Consider the following 23,531-nt stretch of genomic DNA (forward strand, 5'->3'; position numbering starts at 1 on the left):
AAATCCGTGGACCAAACCGATTGTCTACGATTACCAGCGCTTTTGAACCACGAAATCCGAATATTGGGGGACAGTGGGTCGCGGCGATGCTTGTCGGGAGGCTCGACGGGTCACGCTACACCCCGTAATCGTATACTATCCGCGATATCCACTCGGGCGAGTGCACGCGCGCGCCGCTGTCGTGGAAATACGCGCGAGGGTTTCGGTAGCCTGTGACTACGAGGCTTCCGTATCCCGTAAACTCCGCGTACCCGCGGGAGTTTTGTAATGTAACACCTTGGTCGGTGTCCTCTGGTCTGCCGTAGCTCATCGCGGTGGAAAGAGCCGCGAGGCGGAGGTGCGCGGAGGGTGCCCGTTGCCGGCGCGGAAGCGAGGACGGTGCGCTTTACGCGCCGCGACGGCGACGCGTCCGCAGCGAGTAACCGAATCCACGCGAGATCCTGCGATGAATGCAAAACGTGCCGGGTCGCGGACCATTCGACGGAACGCGGTGTCCTTTTCAGCGGTCCGCTCGTTCTCCGCCGGCGTAATTTACAAGGAGGATGTTTTGATTTACTCGAGACTGGCCATGCCGGATTTTATTGGGCCCGAAGCCACGGTTTTGATTGCTGCGCGGACAGCTCTGGTCCGTCCTTGTTCGTTTTAAATACTCTTGAAACGCTTACGGAGAGGCAAGGCGACTCTTTCGATCTTGCAGATTTCGTGCACGAGCGCATGGGACCTGGAACAGAGAACGCAGCGAAAGAATTTAACGCGTTGCAATGTAACGTCGTGTCGGACTCACGATGAAGAGAATATTCGTCTGTTTTAAAACGAAACGAGATTGAACCATTCAGTTGTCGCAATCTCTTCCCAAAGTGTTTAACCGTTTGACTGCTGAAGAGCGCGATGGCGCTCCTGTTTTTTTTTTATGCCAAGACTGCGCGGAGAGCGTAATAATGCTGCTCTAAATCATGTAGAGGAGTTAAACGTTCAAACCTAATTTGCTCTATTTGTAAAAAGGGAATTCACGCGCTTTGTACAGAGTGTCCCGAAAATGTCTCGCAATCCGGAAATGGGAGGTTCCTGAGGTCATTTGAAGCAACTCTTTCCTTTGCGAAATTTTTCTCCGCTGCTTCGTTTACGAGTTATTAACGAAAAACACTGACCAATAAGAGGCAAGCTCGGCTGGCGCTCGGCGGCCCAGCCAACGAGTGTACGGAGCCCAGTTCCGCTCATTGGCTCGGCCGTCTCGCGCCAAATGATCTCGCCTCTGATTGGTCACTGTTTTTCGTTAATAACTCGTAAACGAAGCCGCGGATTGCATTTTCGCTAAGGAAAAAGTTGCTTCAAATGAACTCAGGAATCCCCTACTTTCGGATTGCGAGACATTTTTGGGACACCCTGTATAGCAAACCACCCGAAATGAAAGAATGTCAAAGTATATAGTCTTCTCAGCCATTTAGCTGCTTTCGACGACTATACTCGTCACGGAGAAACGGCAAGCTTTGTGTTATGACGAGTGCACTTACGACGAGTGCATTAACACGTTCCGTGCCACGTGTACCACCGATGGTACACGCTTGCATGTTTACTTAGTGAACTGAACAAATTGTTTACAAGAAATTTAGAACCGAAGAATCAATTTCCACCGCAAGAATGGGCGTTGATAAGTTTTTGTTACGAGAATTAATAATTGCACGTAATACATCAAGTTTTAGTAAAATATCAAAGTGTGAAGATTCGAGTAAAAAAAGCTCGGCACGGAACGTGTTAATTGCTAATTAACACTGGTGCTACTGAACCCTAAGCGCGTGCATTGTTTTAAAACAATGAGAAGATCGGATTTCTTTAAACTTCTTCGTTTGATTATTATCACAATATATACCTGAACGGAAAAGTTTATCTAAAGATTTTTCCTAGAAACATTTTCGTAACACAGTGAATTCTCTCTCAAATCGTCGCTCGACTTGTAAACAAAAATGCAAAGAGGGGATACGATTGCTCGAGCCTCGCGGCCCGTTTCTACAGTCGCCGATTGTCAACAGCAATAAAAACGAGCCGCGCCGTGCCAAGAAGTAAATCGTCGTCATCCGTCGTGTGCTCGGAGTACCGACAATGGCGCACGGCGCGAACGTCGCGCGGTACGTTCGGAAGCAATTAAGATCCGTAGAGATAACGGGTCGAAAAGTCGATCGACGGAAAAAATGAGGTGACCCAACAAAATAATTACAATCGCAAAAAAACGTCGATCGTCCGCGATCGAGCGCAACGAGACGCCGCGCCGTGGAGAGGGTTGGAGTCGGTGATCGAAGGGGAACGCTATTATCAGCGTGCAAAAACAAAAGCGACAGAAAAGAAAGAAAGAAAGAAAGAACGGGAAAGAAGAGGGGGTGGAGCGGGGAGGGGGCTCGAGGGGAATAAAAGAAGAAAGGATCGTCCGGGAGAGAGTCGGTTCCCGGTCGGTCGTTGCGGACTCTCGGTGGTTGTTTCGCACACGGCCGCGGCGTCGGAGACGTATGGCCGGTGCGGAGTTTCTTGCCGTCGGAAAGGTTTCACCATCGAGGGCGAAAATAATGGGCATCCCGATCGAAGTAAAAGAGACAGCGCCGGTAAGTACGTACTTGGACGTTGTACGCTCCTAGCGTGGAAGGTCGTTCTACCAGCGCCGTGGAAGCCGTGCGGCGTGCAACCGAGAGAGGAAATAAAGAGCGGGAGAGACCGAGAAAAACAGAGAGAAAAAGAGAAAGAGAGAGAAAAAGAGAGAGAGAGAGAGAGGGTGAGAGGGAGAGAGGGTAGAAGAGAAGGAGAGACCGAGCGCTAACAGAGTGTGTGCTCTACGGGTGCTCCTAACCCAGATGATATCGCGCCTAGATATACAACGCGGGATTTTATAGCGTATTACAGGACAGTATAAGGTATATAATGGCTTTATGCGTACACACCGGACGTAACTTACGACGGGAGGCCCGCTTTACGACCCCGCCGGGCCTTATTTCACCTGGACGAGAGAGCGGACGACGCTCGGCAGGGAAAGAGAAACCACCCGGGCACGACCGCCGCCGAGGAAAACGCGGCGAGCCGCAGAGAAACCCGAGCATTCGGCGTCCTCGTCCGACGAATCCGCGCGAACACCGCGCGCCTCGGATCGGGACGATATCAACGAATCCCCGCGACGGCGCGGCGCGGCGCGCCGGCTACGGCTGGAACCCTCCGGCGAGACCGGAAATATGCTCTTAAAACCGCGTTGGAATGGTGGCGGGCCGGGCCCCGGCGTCCGCAGATTCCTCGAATATCTGCGGAACGGACCAACGGGAAGACGTTTAATGGCGAGCCACGCGAAAACCGTTGCGGTGTTCGGGGCCCTCTTTGAAAATCGTTGGCCAACGCCGCCGATAAATATCTCCTGATATTTATTGTGCGGCGGCGGACGCCGGGATACTTAGCCTCGCCGTTTCATTTCGTGGCCTCCGGATGCGATGCTAATAGCGCGTATACGTCGGGAAATATTGGGCGATCAAAATTTCCAACGATTCCGGTTTTATGGGAACCAGTCGATGGCCGAGTTTCTTCGGAGTTTGTTTTGGGTTTCGCGGGCTCGTTCCTGAAACAGCACGGACGTTGTCGATCAACCTGTTGCGTGGATTAGATTCTACGTTATTGCGTGTCGATGAAATCCGATCCATTTTTTTGCGCCGAGGATGCTTTCCTCGGAGGAATAGATTTCGTTGGAAAGATTTAAATAGCGGGGAAGATAAACTATACGTCCTGATGTTTTGTTAAATTCTCTCTAATTGTCGCTCGGCTTGGCAGTGAAAATGGACAATTTGGGAAGAGGAGCCTTGCTGCTCGTTTTTATAGTTGTTGACAATCGGTAACTATCCATTTTTGTGCACACTTGCCATTCGATATTTTGCTAAAACTCGATATATTATATGTAATTATTATTTGTCGTATATGTAACTACGAAACAAACTTATTACGATCCATTCTTGTGGCGGAAATTCATTCTTCGGTTCTATGTTTACTAGAAACTATTTTTTTAGCGCATTAACTAAACATGTAAGCATGTACCATCGATGATACACGTGGCACGGAACGTGTTAACCCTTTGCGGCACAGGATTTTAGAAAATAAAATAGACCCATGTTACATAGAAATTTTATTACGTTTTAAATTAAACAACATTGGTATATTCTTATTAACAAAGTAATCAAATGATATAAAAACATAAGAAGATAATAATAATTCAATCTAATTTGCTATTATAGCTACAGCTACTGGATCGTCCCATTTTGTTGCATCCTAATGTTTGCAATAGTTACTATAGTTTAAATTAGATACTACTGTGTCTTCAAAATAGCAAATTTTCGGATCTTTACGCGAAATAAAAATTGTCTGTATCAATCGCAAAGCATAGAAGCCAAGTGCGATTTATATTCTTCCTTAAATAATTTTTATACGCTGAAACAAATGCATCGATGTCCTAATATTTCACCTATCCATTTTGCCATAAATGCGCAAAAATAAATGCGCAAAATCCACAGTCTAGTAATGGACGAACAAAGTGCCTTATCGTAAAACTTTTATCGTAAACGTTAGCTTAAAGTTAAACATAAAGTTTCCACGTGCGAGCCCCTAGTTGTCAGCCCTCGTAAATAAATCTTCTGGTTATTGTTTTACGACGGATATCCATCAGCATTTCTGACTGCCTTTAAAACAAAATGCTAATGTCCGAATAACCAGTTCCTTAATATTTACTTATAAAAACGGGAATTCCCACAGAGACGCGGGCACAGCGCGGTCGCTATAAATAACGCGTGCGAGTAACGCATTAAGCAATGTGCAAATGTGCGAGTAGTACGTAGCGGAGAACAGGTTGCGACTGGGAGGTCTCGCGTAGCTGATCGACTACCCCATTAATTACAATTTGAACCTTGATATTTGCGAGCAGTTTCTGCCTGGCATCTCGCGACGCGCGCATAACAAAAGAGAATCAATGCCACAAAAGATTGGACAAGCGAATCGAACCGTTCTTTAAATTTTTCTCGCTTCAAATTCTGTCTTTAACGCGTACATGCAAACTGCGTTCGTAATTGCAACGATTATTTTTCTCGACGATCGAAACTTTGTCCATAAAGTTCGCTAAATTTCAGACGATGTGATCGATATTAATTTTTGACTAATTTCCAAAATTTATTTTCACAGTATATTCGCACACAAACTGATTTTACCGGGATATTTAGAATGCGAAAGAGTTAAAATCTATAATAAATTTTACTCATTCATGAACTGGGGTTGCTTAACTCATCGAAAGTTCGTTTTTATTGTAACATATTCGAACAAACTGATTTTACTGGGATATTTAGAATATAAATTTTCTCCGAGGCACCGTTAACGAGTTATTAACGAAAAACAATGACCAATAAGAATCGAGTATGGCTGACGCGAGGCGGCCCAGCCAACCAGCGCACCAAGCCTAGTTCCGCTCATTGGCTCGGTCGCCTCGCGCCAGTCGAGCTCGCCTCTCATTGGTCACTGTCTTTCGTTAATAACTCGTGAACGGTGCCTCGGAGAAAATTTTTGTAAAGGAAAAAGTTGCTTCAAATAACCTGAGGAATCCGCCACTTTCGGATTGCGAGACATTTTTGGGACACCCTGTATACTTACCGATTGTCAACAACTATAAAAACGAGAGACAAGGCTCGAATATTCGTATCTCCTCTTCCCAAATTGTCAATTTTTGTGCGCAAACCGAACGCGAATTCGGCAAAAATTACTGTACGTCGAAAATTAGCGAGTGGCTAGCAAGCCAGCGAGTTTACCCGCGTCCCCTAGAAGAGAGATGCTTGCGACGAGGATCGTAATCCAGCTCATGGCGTCTGATCCGAGGCGGCCGGGGTTGATCGATGCCGCTCTCACGTCTTATGAATGAGCGGCAACAAGCGGTGTCAGGTTGCGGGGAGGTGTTTCACCACATGGACGTGTATTTACTACCCACTTGGTTAGCTGCTTAATTATAAAATAATTGTTATTTATCTTCGGCATTAACCGGATATCAGATGGCTTATCTCGGACGGCGTTCATCGGTCGCCGGCCAGGCAATATAGGCTGGGCTTAGAGGGAGCCGAGGGGGATGAGTGGGTGCAGGCAGAGCGGAGAACAGAGAGACGGTAGAGAAAGAGAGAGAGAGAGAGAAAGAGAGGAGAGAGGAGAGAAAGAGAGAAGGTCCCCCGGCCACGCTCGACCGCGTCCACGAGAGGACGTGTCGATTTATCTAAGCACTCGATCGAGACGAATTAACGGCTCGGCAGCCGGTAACTTTAGCCGGTACGTTTGTCGTCGAGTGAGAGACCCCCTCGAATCCTGGCAGCCGAGCCGGACGAGTGCGGGCTGGCTGTCCTGCCAGGATGGACGGGGAACACCGTGGATCGAGATTATTCGAGGAACGTGTGAGAATCGGCGCCTAGATCGTGCCCAAGAGGGAACCTCCGCAGGCGGCCGCTCGAGATCTGCGAGCCGAAGATTGCGAGGTGATTTTATTCTGTCGTGACGCTCGAATAAGATGGATTTTCTGGGAACCTGCTGGCTTCTCGAGACGCAGAAAAACCGTTCGCGGTACATTCAGGAATCCGATCGACGGTGGCTATCATAATTCCGGGTGCTGTTTACATTTTAGACTCGCTTGGATAACGTGTAACGTGGCACTAAACCTCTCACGTGCTAGAAATTACAGACGCGCTGCTTTGACAAGATCGATAGTGTTTAAATTTCTCGCCGTTTTCATCCAAATATCTGCTTCTGTCGAGAGATTTCTTCAATGATTTTCTGGGGAACAGTCTTTACAATTTCGGCAGCTTTGAAACAGAAAATGTGAACGCAATCATTTTGAAAATTTCATTAAATTGAGAGTAAAATTTCCAACCAGCGAATAATAATCAAAAAAAGAGAAAGGAAAAGATTCCTGAATGACTCCTGCTTTTTGCCACACAAATGCAGAAAATCTTTATTCTCCATAAAGATCCGCAGACTATTTATCAGAGAGCAGCGGTCTTTTTAAGAAATTAAATGCAAAAAGAGAAACGAAAGATTTGAAAGATTTGAAAAGTTTTTAATTTACAAATTCAATCGTTGTCCAGCAAACCAGTTTAACCGAAGCGATATAATAGATGAAATAAAAGAGAATAAAACGTTTTGTCGATGGAGTAAGTATGTATTACGGATCTAACATTTTCGATCGTTGTTCGGCAGTCTGATTTTGTAAAGCGATAGAGTGAAAAATAATAACAAAATGTCTTCGTAAGAGCATGCCAAGCGTTACGGCATTAGCATTACGGAACTTTTGTAACGCGGTCTGGTTGAAAAACACGAATAACTCGGCAATATAATCGCTGGTAATTACAGAGATTAGTTATCGTTGGAACGAACGCGGCCGACCGATGTCGTGACTAATGGAAGAGCTTGTGGGCGGAGCAGAAACACTGACAATAGGAAGACTGTTATTGACTTGTCGAAGAAACGCTGACAGGTTCGGACTTCGGCATAATGTGAGCGCCGTGTGGGTGGACCAGTACTCGCGTATCTTCCTGGCTAGTTATAATTAATTGACGAACAAGACATCGGGCCAATTAAACTTTCACGTTCTTTTCGAACGTCCGACAATGTCTGCATTCGCGATTGCTTATTAAGTAAAAGATTTAGTGTCAGATTATACCGTACTACCGAAACCCCTGGCGCGAGTAGAAACGGCACGTATTAGACAGGCATAGAGCAAGCACCTAAACATTGATAGCATGATCCGTCGAGTCTCAGTTTTTACAGGATTATCTCATTAAATGAAAAATTATTAAATTTATAATTCGTTTTAATATTTAGCTGAGTTAATTTAATTTTCTTCTCGCGACATTGGTAACTCTTATTCGTGGAAAAATTATAATTCCTTTCATATATCGTGAAAACAAGGTTTCCAAAAACATTCGCATTTATTATTGATTATTTTCCATCGTTTTAACATCTTTACGAAGATCATAAATACGGCGTCGAATCGAACCGAAGGACATTTTTTGGACTTCCAGTCATCCTTTTCCCACTGTTTTTCCCGTAATTCTGTTCCACTTTAGCGAACTCCGATAAACTGCAATATTAAAAATAGATTAACACGTTCCCTGCCGCGTGGGGCGTATACGCCCCACGCTGAACTTTCCGTTCAAGCCATTTGGTATTATCATTGTAAAATGAAGAATTTTTTAAAAATTCATTATGCAGTCAATTATGGACATCTTAATACTATTGCTGATGCCCTCATTTAATCGTGGGGCGTATACGCCCCACGCGGCGTGATGGGCAATTTTTCTTTACTGTAACTTGTTTTAACTGCATTTCTCTTATTCCGATCAGTCATTTATTCGCGTGTCGTTGACACAATACTTACTGCTTCACTGAAGCTGGGATTGATTTATAGTTCTATAGTACTGTAAAAGTTGTAACATTCTGCGATAGTTGTGTGGATAAACCACACTTATGTTTGCCATGTTTTAACAAAGTTCATCGTAACATCCCTTTGTAATCGCATACAAACTTGAATTTAACTAAAATGTTATATTTTAAACTAATATAGGCATGATAAAAAAAATTATATGTGAGGATGCAACTCGCTTGGCATAATAATGATCAGCCAGGTATTTGTTAAAGTAATTCCTAGAAAAATAAATTTATTGGTTTGCTGTGTTATGCATGTTAAACTATACAACCTTTCCTTGATAATTATGATTTTTGCACTATTTTAATTATTGTAAAGCATACGCCAGAAACAAAATAATACAAATGTAAAGCGTGGGGCGCATACGCCCCACGCGGCTTGAACGGAAAGTCTTCAAAAAACGGTCTGGCAGGGAACGTGTTAAATAGGAAATCATTTTCCGATTAAACGATACGCTCGGATCGTTTTCAAATATAATTATCTCATAGCGAAAGAATTCAAGAACGTTTGCTTCGTATTTCCTGCAAGCTTGCACGCGCTCTCAAGCGTTCTATGGAACTCGGACGAGCCCGTCGACCATTTTTGCCGAGACATCCGACCTGAAACGTTCCCATTTCGAATTTTCTCGTGGACAAAGGGTTCACGGACGCACGCTGCACGCTTCGCGCAAACTTTTCCACAAAGGATTCCCGTACGACCGCGTCAACCTTGATGAACCCGCGAGTTCGCGTCGGACGTGGCCGGAGGCCATTTTCCGGGCATTAAGAGTGACGGAGTCGGGATCCGCGGGCCAAGGTCCCTTTGATACGCGTTTCTTCGTCGTGCTGGTCGCAAATCACGGCGTGACGACTGCAAGTAAACTGAGTTACGAGCTCGAGGCCCGGTTAGCGAGCCCCGTCGGCCCTTTCTTTGTCATCCGCGCGCGGAAACGGTGCGCCGCCGAACAGTCGAAGAGGAACGGCGAATCTAAACGACGATCAGGCACGCGCGTTCCAGCGCGCGGACGTTCCGATATGTCGAGACGAGATCGAGCCAGTTCTCTCGGCCGAAGGATAGCGGCCTGGCCGACGGGGGGGACGAGGATGGACGAAGCACGAGGATGGCGAAGAAGAAGAAGAAGAAGAAGAAGACGAGGCGGAGTAGGAGGACGACACCGTGGCGCAGGAAGAAGAAGGAGAAGAAGAAGAAGAAAGTATCGGGAGTCGCCCCGAATGAGATCTCGAACCAATGGCCGAGCTAATTAATCCCCGAGCTGTCTGGCGCAAATGACAGCAACGATCGAATCAACCGGTAATATATTATCGCTCGTTTCACCGACTGCCGCCCGGCTAGAACGAAATCGTTCGGCTTGTTGCGCGAGCGCGGAGAAAAACCGCCGGTCGAACCCGGCGAGAAAAAGAGAGAGAGAGAAAGAAAGAGAGAAAAAGGGAGAGAGGGAAAGAAAAAGGGAAAGAGCGAGCGAGCGTGAGAGAGAGAGAGAGAGAGAGAGAGAGAGAGACGCCTGTCTCATTACCACGTGGGAACCGCAGCCTCCGACAACGAATAAGCAACGATAATTTATGATCGCCTGCGACCTCGAACCTTATCGATCACGTAATTCCGTGGTTACTTAGCGTCAAAACCATCAACGGGCAAACCGCGCGAACACTTTGACATTCCGATGCTCGGGGCAACCTCTCGGTGTCCCCTCGTGAGTCCGAACGACTCTGATCTGACGTTCGAAAAAGATTGCCTTTTCTTTTTTTACTGGTATCGTTAAACCGCGAATCTGATGCATTTATGATGGAAATGAGTTGGCGAGGTTCGAGCGCACCACGATTTCTTTCGCAGCTACGTTGATCGGACATTTTTCGTCGCCAATTAAATTCTTACGCAGGTAAGAGGGTAGATATTTATTACCTCTTGACGACACCGAGAAGCCTCTATCAAGTCTGTTTATATTTAAGATACTGTCGAAACCGTTGTACGAGTGACAAGACACAATTCCATCCGCGTAAAATTCACCGAGTTGTATGACATGAATAATTTTGACTTTGCACTCGAGCGGCGATCCTGAGACGCCGCTGAAAATCGTTGTACCGCGTTTCAAAATAAATTTAACAGTGTCAAATTTGTTCATATTTAACCCTAGAAAGATAACCATATGACAACGTACGTAAAAGATAACCATACGCTTCAGAGGCGCATGCTTTTCTAAGGCGTCAATTTTATACTAACAATGGATATTTATTTAAGTTAATCTAGTCATTTTAAAGGTTTGGCAGTATTGTAAAAATAAAATGCATTTATATTATATTTTTTTATATTTTAAGTAATTTTAAACTTAAATCACTAGACCTCTATGAAAAATTAACAAAAATCAACAGTCTTCGGTTTATGGGAACAAATCCCGTAAAATATCACAAAAAATAGTGTTTTATCCTTACAAACTAGTAGACTATAATATAATCGGTGTAAAAAAAACTATAATATTATAAAAAATTTCTTTAGAGACAGTCATGACAAACGTCTTTCTTGTGTTCACCACAAACTGTCTTTTTGCATTTGGCACAGGTCATCTTTGACATTCTTTTCTTTTTAGACGTGCAAAGACTGCAATAACGCCTTTTTTTGGCTGAGGGTTCTTCTTCATCATCTGTGGAAGCCTGTACAGCAGATTTTGGAAGAATATTTTCAATGTTGCTTCGCACATGCCTTGGCAAAGTGGGTGCTTCCAGTCTTTGCGTCATCCACGGTGCAGTCAGTTGTTTATTTCGCAGGCGCCTCTGCGACGTAGGTTATCTTTCTCGGGTTAAAAAGAAAACTATTGAAATTGCGACTATAGCGCGCGCAAATGGCGGGCGATTACATACGTGCAAGTTGCCATAATTCGTGTATAATGAAAATACTGTTGATCAGAAAAAGGCAGCGGCCAGCACGTCGGTGTACATCGATATGAATACTTAGTAATGCTAGAATAAAAACAGCGACTTAACTTTTCTCTCTCCAAATTCTCGCCACGATTCGACGATCACGTACGTAGTACTATGTAGCTCCGCGGTTTTTCTTATCTGATTCACACCCAAACATTTTGTGTTTTCTTCCAGGAATTCGCGACGCGTGCCGCATCACACGCTTGACCGACTCCGTCGATCCTTGGCATCGACGTAGCAATAAATTACGTAGACGTAGAATTAGCACAAGGAAATTCACATCAACCCGAAATTTGGCATTTCCGGAAGAAATTACTGTATTCGTGCGGATTTAAAAATGAATTTTTTCGCTGACACACTCTGTGCGCTAGTTAGGATCTGTAAAATCCAAGAAAATCTATTTTAAATTAATTTAACGCTAAACGTTCGTGCCGGTCAAAATGACCGTCTCAGAATGTTTTCTTTTAAACCTTAACTGCAGATACGGAGTCTGACAGGCGGTACCGTAATTATTATCGCTTATTGTTTCTACCATGAATGTAACGCATGTTTAATTGCTATGCAATTGTTATGTAAATGTTCATTTTATAAAGTATATATTTTAGCGAGCAATTGTCGCAATTTCGAATGTCCGCAGTTAAGGGTGAAAATTTCGAACACACTGTCCATTAAGAGAAGCAAGATGTCTAAATGAATTCAGTTTTGTAATTTTTTTGTGACTGTTAAGTTGGCGGTAAAAGTTTTCGCCGTATATTTTTGTAGGATTCTTTCCTCATAATTTTACACAGTCCAGATGGAATTTCTGAAGACCAGAATCTAAGAAAGTTGTAACAATGCCATTCGATCGCGTTTTATTAGATAGGAAGTCGATAGGTTCATTTTCTTCGGTTCATGAAAAATATTTTGCTACACTCGGGTTCAAAGCGCTGTGCGCTTTACGAGCGTGTAAAGTTCGCACCTGTTTATGGCATCACGCGAAATTCCTATTACCTCTTGTGAGAAAATCAATTATGCTTTTTATCATCGATATAAATTGCAATCTATGATTCTAAAATGGTGAGAAAGTACACTGAACGTAATTACGTTTTCTGTTATACGATGTTATATCGATGTTATATATAATATATTGAGTTGCGCTTATAGATAGAATGTTTTAGTAAAACGAATCATAGACACACACGTACAATTACGTATAGACGTACAATTAAATTTTCAAGACGATGTTCACAGATTTCATCTTTGCAATTAGGAAGATAACAATAACGTTCGTTACAACACGCGTTTGTAACTTTTTAATTGTTCTACCGCTCGAGCTCTGTAATCTAATTAAAGCTCCGCGACGCAATTACAATTATCCAACGATTATGCGAGATATCTATGCGAGAAATCGCGCGAATGACCGTAAACGACTCTCGCCGACCTTTACGCAACTCCCGTAGCATTCTATGAATCATTTTCTTTCATTCAACCGTGACCCATACCTTCGCCGGCCGCGAACATCAATGAAAACCACCTGCGTGGGCTCGCGCGACCGTATTTACGATTGTTGATAGGTAAATGGTACAAATGTTATGTCACTTCCACTACCTACTACTGCAATCTATATTCTAATGCACCGACTGTCTCGCAACTCATGGTAAGCACAATCGCGGAATAACTAATAACCCTCGCCCAACGGGCTACGAATCCGTTCTGTCACGTCATCGTTGTGGCGGTACGTAATAAGAAATCAATTTCCATAGAGGAATGCTAAAAATAAATGTGCAAGACGGTTCGATCCAAAATCATATACAGTAAATTCTCCTTAACACGTTCTGTACCAAGCCATTTTTGCCTAACTTGTCGTTCAGGCCATTTGATGTTTTGACTAAAGATTGATACATTATCACATCATATTTCATTATATCATCAGTAGATAAGTAGTGATTGCCCGAATCAACCGTTTTTATGCAGCTCTTGCTTTAAAAAAGTCAAACATTGTAATTAATAGTTATTGTGTATATAACGATTAAACAAATTTATGTGCTTCGTTCTATACAGCATTTTTTACAATGCCTCTCATCCTTTTGGTGGAAATATATTTTATACAATCAAATTTGTCACAAAATGTATGTCTTCAGCGCTTTAAATAAATATGTCCACGTGTACCATTTATGGTACCAGTTATGAAAGATAACCTACGTCGCAGAGGCGCCTGCGAAATAAACAACTGACTGCACCGTGGATGACGCAAAGACTGGAAGCACCCACTTTGCCAAGGCATGTGCGAAGCAACATTGAAAATATTCTTCCAAAATCTGCTGTACAGGCTTCCACAGATGATGAAGAAGAACCCGCAGCCAAAAAAAGGCGTTATTGCAGTCTTTGCACGTCTAAAAAGAAAAGAATGTCAAAGATGACCTGTGCCAAATGCAAAAAGACAGTTTGTGGTGAACACAAGAAAGACGTTTGTCATGACTGTCTCTAAAGAAATTTTTTATAATATTATAGTTTTTTTTACACTGATTATATTATAGTCTACTAGTTTGTAAGGATAAAACACTATTTTTTGTGATATTTTACGGGATTTGTTCCCATAAACCGAAGACTGTTGATTTTTGTTAATTTTTCATAGAGGTCTAGTGATTTAAGTTTAAAATTACTTAAAATATAAAAAAATATAATATAAATGCATTTTATTTTTACAATAATGCTAAACCTTTAAAATGACTAGATTAACTTAAATAAATATCCATTGTTAGTATAAAATTGACGCCTTAGAAAAGCATGCGCCTCTGAAGCGTATGGTTATCTTTTACGTACGTTGTCATATGGTTATCTTTCTAGGGTTAAGTATTCACATTAATGTACACCGACGTGCTGGCCGCTCCTTTTTTTGTCGAGTGCCGCGAGTTCCTACAAAAACGAGCCGCGAGGCCCGAAGAATCGCGACATAGTATTCTCAGATCTGCCGGTTCTCCAATTCCGACCTCCGAACATTTCTGGAAAAAATAACTGTAATTCCGTCGCCTGTATAATACTATGTATGTAGTGACTTACGGCACGTTCTCGAAGCAGTGAAGAAGATCGTGCGGCGAAGGTCACCCGGCCCGCTTGGACCGTGCCAAAACGGGAAACGTCTCAAAATTGGCAAGTCCCCGTCCGAATATAATTCTCATAAATTATTTGCAGAACAGTGCAATCATTGGATCGTTCGGCTCCCGTGCACGCGTCGAAAGATCGAAACATGCTTGGCCGGGGGCCGCATTAATGGAAGCGGCGGCCACCCGTTACGACACGCCCTGTTTCGGGGCCCCCGGAGCTGCTAGAACCACCGCCTCGCGGATCGGTAGCCGTGAACGAATTCGAAATTCCGCGGCACGCGAGACACTCGTAAATAAAAGCGGTTCCCGAGCGGCGAAAAGAGGGAACAGGTTTACGAGGCAGGATGCACCACCACCACCACCGCCGGCGCACCACCACCGTGTAGCCAGCGTGGTCCCCTTCGCTCCTTTCGGTATCCTCAGCAGAGTCCTCCGGCCGCGTCGCGTCGCCCCCTCTCGATCTTCTATCGATCCCAGTGTCTCGGTGGCAAAAACGCTGCCCGCTGTACAAGGAGACGCATTACGGTCGCGTCGTTATAATTCGTCACTGTCGCGTAATGATCCGTGAATACGTGCGCCCACTCTCCTCGGCCCCTTCCCGCCGTCCCGAGCCACCGTGGTCACGGCGGCTCGCGGTCCTTCTAGTCCTCGACCGAGCCATGGAAGGCGATCTTCCCGCCGGGCTGCTCGTCGAGGACCTTAACCGTGGCCGGGCGCAGTGGTGCAGCAGGCGGCGTGAAAGGATCGCCGGGCTGCGCGATCAATAGTTCATTACGAGAAACAAAAATGCGGGGACCGACAATGTGGTGATCCGCGGCCGCGGCTCAACAATCGTCCTAACTATAGCTCGGCCGCGCGGACTCGTCGCTCGGCGAAGGACCTCGCGTCGACGGTACGCGGCGGATCGGGACGGACCGGCGGGATTCAGGCTCTCTCGGACACTTTCAATGACGAGAGGGATACCGGCCGAGAGAATGGCCAGGGGAACGCGGATGTGGCCGAGGGGAGGAAGAAAAGATTCACCGAGAAATATGTACACAAGCTCGGGCGCGGGCCGCGGCGGAGCGAGAGGAGCCGAACACGTCTGTTGCGCAAGCAACGAGGCCTATTCACCGGTTGCATTAGGGCTATTATGGCCGGGCCCGGCATTCAGCCACCACTGTGATTGGGTATTATCTATTCGCCGGCATTGTGGCTCGCGCGAGATGCACGCTCGCTGTGGCGCGCCGCGCAACGCCGAGCCGCGGGCTAGTAGGCAACTCGTCCGTGGATTCTAGACGAACTCCATTGTCACCCACCGCTACCGGACACAATGCAACGCGTGCTGCGGGTCACCCGCGACCGGCCCGTTATCGTTCCCAGCCAGGTATTCCGAGAATCCTCGGGTACCTAACCGAGGGATGCCGAGGCTACCCAGGCACCGGTTGGAAACCTGTCCGTTCCCTGCGACGGCCACCACTCGACGCTGCGAGTGCATCTGTCGATGGCTGAATGGCTGGCCGGGCTCGCGCATGCGCATGCTTACACGGTTTACCGTGAAGCCTTTGTGCGACGAGCCGTGCTTTGTTTGATGGCTCGTGGGACGTCATCATTGTCGACTGGATTTTTTTAGCGACTTACACGCTAACGATTCTGCGGCCCGCCGCGCACTCGCCGAGGTGGGAGCCGCGTCTTTCCCGTGCGTCGCCGCCGACCGATCGGCAGTTCACTCGCTTCAGAATCGACGGAAGGGAAACTGGTTACCCGACGTCCAGTCGGATGACATAACCTTGACATTACCTTGACATAACCTGACATAACTTTAGCGCAACCCTGAGAATTGAAATTCAAATTCAAATTGATGCTGACATTCAAAATATTGTTGACATAACCGTGACATAAGCCTGACATATCCCTGATACAACTTTAACCCTAGAAAGATAACCATATGACAACGTACGTAAAAGATAACCATACGCTTCAGAGGCGCATGCTTTTCTAAGGCGTCAATTTTATACTAACAATGGATATTTATTTAAGTTAATCTAGTCATTTTAAAGGTTTAGCATTATTGTAAAAATAAAATGCATTTATATTATATTTTTTTATATTTTAAGTAATTTTAAACTTAAATCATTAGACCTCTATGAAAAATTAACAAAAATCAACAGTCTTCGCAGGCGCCTCTGCGACGTAGGTTATCTTTCTCGGGTTAACACAACCGTGAAAATTCAAATTGAAATTCAAGTTTAAAATATTGTTGACATAACCTTGACATAACCGTGACATAAGCCTGACATATTCCTCATATAACTTTAACCGTTTAGGCATGACGCGCCACTATAGTGGCTTTCGCGGATGTCATCTCTCTGGACGACGCGCCGCTATAGTGGCTTGCTCTAGTAGCTCACTCGCTCATCGTTTGAATCAAATAATCGTCTTCATATGCATTGTTTCACACTTCTTTTGTCTTCACATCGATTTACAACAATCTACAGGGTGTCCCAAAAATGTCTCTCAATCCGGAAATGGCGGGTTCCTCGGATCATTTGAAGCAACTTCTTGCTTTACAAAAATTTTCTCCGAGGCACCGTTAACGAGTTATTAACGAAAAACGGTGACCAATAAGAATCGTGTGCGGCTGATGCGAGACGGTCCAGCCAACCAGCGCACGAAGCCCAGTTCCACTCATTGATTCGATCGCCTCGCGCCAGCTGAGCTCATTTTGATACGCGACTGCGTACGAGGCTCCGTAGTAAAAATTGTTAATGTATTATCAATTTTGACTACTTCTCATTGTAAAAATTTGTAGATATCGTTAAAATAGTAACAAATATACAGGGTGTCCTAAAAATGTCTCGCAAACCGGAAATGAGAAGTTTCTGGGATCATTTGAAGTAACTTTTTTCTTAGCGAAAATGAAACTCGTGGCTAATTGGCGCAACTGGGATTCGACCCCTCGACCGCTGGCGCCGTCCTACTCAACAGCACTTTCTATCAAGGACAAAATGGACAGCGATAGACTAAACAAAGATTACCCCTGGCTAGCTAACGACGCCAGGCACATTGACGAACTACGCAGAAGAACCCGCAAAAAGTGATAAAATAGACTAAGTTCCGATAAAACAAAGGTCATTAGTTACCAGTGATTGTCTTAAAACCCGTACACAATTACTACATAGCGCTAAATGCTTAACAGCAACATTAGTTTTAAGTTCCCTTGTAATTAGATCCTCCGAACCCTAACCCACCCATCCCAACTCCTCACCCCACACCTACTACCCTATTTATTTATTTATTTATTTTTTAAGTAGCCTAAGTCATATTTAAGATAGATGGTAAAAGTTTTTCTAAGACTCTCCTTTTCTTTCACCAACAACTATCGATATAAGACTGATAACATTTAAATCTCTCACCCTAAGAACGTGCCTAAATCATATTATATTATTACAGATAGCTATAGAGTTTATCCTAGTTGATAACTATTAGCTATAAATAAATTTTTATTATTAATGTTAACAGTATTTTTAAGTAGGATTATGCTGTGTATATTATGACTGTAACGAGATAAATAAACTTACTTTAAAAAAAAAAAAAAAAAAAAAACCGCTGGCGCCGTTGACTCACGCGAACTTAGCTGGCGCGTGGCGACCGAGCCAACGAGCCATCGAAACCCAGCAAGGCTCGGCCGCCTTGCACCAGCATATCTCACCTCCCATTGGTCACTGTTTTTCGTTAATAACTCGTCAACGGTGCCACAGAGAAAATGTTTGTACAGGAAAAAGTTGCTTCAAATGGCCTGAGAAACCCGCCACTTCCGGACTGCGAGCCATTTTTGGGACACCCTGTATATACAGTATCAGACACTGTACAGTACACATCAGACACTGCCGTCCAGTGAAATAGCCTCGTGCAGAATTCAGCCGTACCTAACCAGTTAACACAACCCCGAAAATACAAATTGAAAGTGATGTTCAAAATATTGTTGACATAACCTTAACATAACCGCGACACAAGCCTGACATATTCCTGATATCACTTCTACACAACCCCGAAAATACAAATTGAAAGTGACGTTCAAAATATTGTTGACATAACCTTAACATAACCGCGACACAAGCCTGACATATTCCTGATATCACTTCTACACAACCCCGAAAATACAAATTGAAAGTGATGTTCAAAATATTGTTGACATAACCTTAACATAACCGCGACACAAGCCTGACATATTCCTGATATCACTTCTACACAACCCCGAAAATACAAATTGAAAGTGACGTTCAAAATATCGTTGACATAACCTTGACATAACCCTGACGTAACTTTAACACAACCCTGGAAATTCAAACTGAAATTGTAGTTCAAAATAATGTTGACATAAGCTTGGCGTAACCGTGGCAAAAATGTCAAGACAGAAAAATTTACTGGTTATACTTTCTCGAATTTCACGATTTTCTAGGGCAAAACGTCGAGTTTTAAAAGTCTAACGAAACAGCGTTGGCTTCGCATCGATATTATTACAAGAACGCCGAGTTTCCATCGAGTTGTTCGGAGGCCCACTTCTTCTTTCAAACAGTCATCCACGTTCTGTTTGAAAGGCGGTACCGACTCTTGATGGAGTCCGGTGCTCGTTCTCCCGATATAAAACCAGGCAGGTATCGCGGCCGGGATATCGCACGGCGGAGCGTCGGCATCTGTCCGATAACGATCAGGGGCAAGTGGTTCCTTTCAGTTACACTTTCCAGATAAAAAATGAATAGGAGCCGATACAGGAGGCATTCGGCCGGTCGGTAATCGGTGGATCATCGGCGTTCCGCGATCCAACGAGACAGTTACCTCGGCTACTTCAAGTTAAACACCTGACTTTCTTTCTGGCGAGCGGCGCGAGTACGTTCGCAGAAGCCGGTATCGGATATCAGTTAAGAGGCGGACACGTTGCCACCTCGCTTAAACGTTCCCCCGGCGATGCGACAACTCTAATGTCGTATCGTATCGTATCGTATCGTTTCGTTTCGTTTCGTTTCGTTTCGTCCTGTTCCGTTTCGCAATCGGCCGTTTTCACTCCCACATGCGTCTCCGTCCCGCAGAATTCCTTCTTCGACGACGGAACACTCGCCGATACGCATTCCCGATTCATTTCTGATAACGTGGCTTTGCTCTCTCTTGCTCTCTTTCTCCCGCGACTACAGGACGTTTCATAATAAGAACCCTCGCACGTTTACGAGGTGCCGATCCTTCTGCATATATGATCGCATAACATTTGTATAGTATACAAGATGTCACAAAAAAGTCTCGCAATCCGGAAGTGGGGAGGAGGGGGGGGTCCTGAGATCATTTGAAGTAACTTCTTCCTTAGCGAAAATGCAATCCGCGGCTTTGTTTGCGAATTATTCGCGGAAAACAGTGACCAATGAGAGGCGAGATCAGCTGGCGCGAGACAGCCGGGCCAATGAGCGGGACTTGGGCTTCGCGCGATCGTTGGCTCGGCGCGATCGTGCGCCCCGCGTTGCCAGTCGAGTTCGCCTCTTACTGGTCACTGTTTTTCGTTAATAACTCGTAAACGAAGCCGCGGATTGCATTTTTGCTAAGGAAAAAGTTACTTCGAATGACCCCAGGAACCCCTCATTTCTAGAGTTACTGTAATCAGTTACCGAAGAGAGTGCAAACCGCGAAGAAATCGCGCGGCACTCATGCCACAGGCAGGCCAGAAAGAGGACAAGAAACGACCATGATTCATTGGAAATTGCTCGCGCTCGATCTTTGATCGATAGCCCGAGGAAGTAATCGTCGGCTAAGGCGCCGCGAGCTTAGTGGGAACGTTGGGTTATTTTTTCGAGGAGATCGCATACCTTCTGAGAGACGTTTCGATAGACTTCAGAGACTGGGGCATCGAACTTGACTTAAAAACAAGCTGGAGTGTTGTGGGGCAAGGGATAAATAAGGTGGGAGAGTAGTCAAAAAGTTTTCGAGCATGAAAATATTTCTTTTATTATTTAATATCTAATTATATATATAATAATATATATAATATATACAGGGTGTCCCAAAAATGTCTCGCAATCCAAAAGTGGCGGGTTCCTCAGGTCATTTTAAGCAACTTTTTCTTTTACAAAAATTTTCTTCGAGGCACCGTTAACAAGTTATTAACGAAAAACAGTGACTAATGAGAGGCGAGATCAACGGCGCCAGCGGTCGAGCGGTCGAATCCCAGCTCAGCTGGCGCGAGGCGGCCGAGCCAATGAGCGGAACTGGGCTTCGTGCGCTGGTTGGCTGGGCCGCCTCGCGTCAGCCGTACTCGATTCTTATTGGTCACCGTTTTTCGTTAATAACTCGTTAACGGTGCCTCGGAGAAAATTTTTGTAAAGCAAGAAGTTGCTTCAAATGATTCGAGGAACCCACCATTTCCAGATTGCGAGACATTTTTGGGACATCCTATATATGTATATATATATATATATTATTATTATTATTATTATTATTATATATATATAATAATAATAATATAATTATTATACAATATTAATATATAATATAATAATAATATTATTTAATATTTATTTTATTGGGCAGGGGATTTCACGCATTTATGACAAAATTGAGTATTAAGAATTTAAAAAAAAAATAGTAAAGAGTTTAAAAGAATTTAAGAATTTCACTTTTAGTTATAATTATTGGCTGCACGGCCCTTTACGTACTGTCGCGTCGGTATTTACGTCGATTTCGGTCGGGCGAAGGAAAAATATTAGAATGATTTGTACGTTTCCGTGTTTCGATAACACGTTCGGATCCGGTTGCGATGTTCCGGATGTGCATGCTAGTCTGCCGACGAACGCGTTAAACAAAATTGGGGATAGGTCCGAAACATTCAGTAGACAACGCAGATATTTCACTTCATGAAGTATCGTTTATTTCGATCAGGATCATTTGTCGAACAATCGAATCATCCGAATGCACCCATGATCTTCTTTCCTAGCTTCAACCATTCTATTGGATCAGCATCGGCATCCTGGACAATGTATTCACGGAATGAGCGTACGCTAGACTCGGTATGAAAAGTATGCGAGAAATATACTTACCGCATCCGGAGAAGGATCAGCCTCGGGCTCTGCGTAGCCGAAAGATATGAACGAGACCACCATAAGGGCGACGATGTTGAACATAAGCTTGAAAGCCTCCATGATGCTTGTTGCTGCTGGTACGATTCGTACTGTAGCACTGTAACGCTTGCTCCGGTTATTTATTCCGCTCGAAAATGCAATAAAATGCAGCACCATTGATAATGCGAACATTAACGGTACATTAATGTCAGCATAAAACGGAAAACACGATTTTCTGTACTGCGAGCGTCACGCTCGTCGGCGTGTAAAGTTTAGTATGTCGTGGAACTCGACACGTTTTTGATACTTTCGGAACGGAATATCGCAAAGCAATTGGTCAATGTTGCATTCGGTATCGTCAAGGATAAGCGCGAACTCTCGTAAAGTTACGCAGTCCGGCGATAAAAATGTTGCATCGAATAAAAGTTTATTTATAAGATAGGAATTTGTCCGATTAGGATTTTATTCGAATAAGATTTTATGGGAATAAAAATTCATACGGAACTCGTGCAGGATTTAAGATGATTCGTATAATCTACGAATGTATTAATTTGGAGTGTAAAAAGATGAATGTGATCTGGAAAAATCTTAATTTTAAATGCATGTCCCGTATTTATCGTCGCTCCATCTTATTAACTTTCTGCCGTTGTGCCAATTTGATATCAAAAAATAAATTAGGCTGTAGAAATTAGAGAAACGGATGGGAATTAATTGAACCGTTTATTTTGAAAGTGATCTAAATCCATTTATTTTGAAATCCAGATATTCAAGGATTCTGCGTTTTAGTAAATTAAAAAATATTGATAACTGACAACATGGTAGTATAATGTTTTTGTGTTTTTAAGGGTTATCGCGTTCTAGAGACTTTGCTGAAATGAGATTGTATATAACATAGAAATATAAATATTAAAATAGCAGTTTATAAAAAAGTAAAAATAACACATTTATTCTGATTTTGGACGAGTGTCAGTGTAATATTTGCCGCAATTAACTCATATATCGAATAAAAGTGACTCATAAATGTTTCTTTCCAATCTGAATAATCGTAAATTGAATAAGTATGAGAATGAACATACATATTACGTGTACGAAGATTTTAAGTTAAATAATACTATGAACCTTACAAATTAAAAGCCCCCATTTTACGTTCATTTTATATCTGAACGTCTCACGACCTAAACCCTTTCGCGCACAAAAATGGACAATTTGGAAAGAGGAGATTCGTTTACTAGAGCCTTGCGGCTCGTCATTATAGTTACCGATTGTCAACAATCATTTTCGTGCGCGATCTGAGCGTGAATTAGGCAGAAATTACTGTATTTTGACCCGAACTTCTGAATAATTACAAGTACGCCGAAGACGCACAAACCGCCACCAATTTGCTCGTTGTTTCTCCGCTTGGTGATTCACGCGAGGCGTCACCAACCTGTGGAAAACTCGGGTTTCCCACGTGTTCCGAAGCCGCCTGTACGGGTACGCTGAGCGAGTAACCGGAACCAGCGTGATCGAGCGTGTACCGCTCGCGACAACGGAGAAATTAAACCATCGGAATACGAGAAGGAGCGTGTTAGATTATCCGCGCCCGTATTTTATCTTATCTCCGGAATTCCAACCGGACCGTATTTCCACGAGCGTGGAGAAACGGCTGCTTGTTCTGCACGGTGGTCGACCGAACGGAAACGCCGCGGCGCGCGGAGCAGCGCGCCGGCTCGGACGTGTTCGATCAAGAGTCCTTAAACGAGGAGCGCGGCCGATCATTTGTCTTGGAGCATCGGACTCGGGTCCCATCAGATATTGATATGGGTCACCCTGGAAGACACACACGTGAAATTGAATACACGAAAAAGGGGATCCTTTATCGGGTCGGCGCGGTCTGCCAGCGACTGTGTTACGTTCGCCGGAGCGGCTACCACCGGGAGCTGATTGGAGATTCTTTCCAGGTAATGATTTATGGACGACATCGGTGACCCGAGCCCTGCAGGATCGCGTGATGATCTGA

The 23,531-nt window shown here is 44.3% G+C and overlaps 1 protein-coding gene and 1 long non-coding RNA gene across 2 annotated transcripts in view; one reads left to right on the forward strand and one right to left on the reverse strand.

The window, feature by feature from the left end:
- Positions 1-23,531, forward strand: part of LOC117228881 (L-lactate dehydrogenase) — a 356,327-nt gene that overhangs the window by 262,767 nt on the left and 70,029 nt on the right. The gene's annotated exons all lie outside the window — the stretch shown is intronic.
- On the reverse strand, positions 21,320-21,670 carry LOC117228882 (uncharacterized). The gene is made up of 2 exons (XR_004492396.2): positions 21,512-21,670; positions 21,320-21,441 (listed from the first exon to the last, which is right to left on the reverse strand). It is a non-coding gene; the product is annotated as an uncharacterized LOC117228882 (long non-coding RNA).

Source organism: Megalopta genalis, chromosome 1 (genome assembly GCF_051020955.1).
Source record: "Megalopta genalis isolate 19385.01 chromosome 1, iyMegGena1_principal, whole genome shotgun sequence".
Classification (NCBI taxonomy): Eukaryota; Metazoa; Arthropoda; class Insecta; order Hymenoptera; family Halictidae; genus Megalopta; species Megalopta genalis.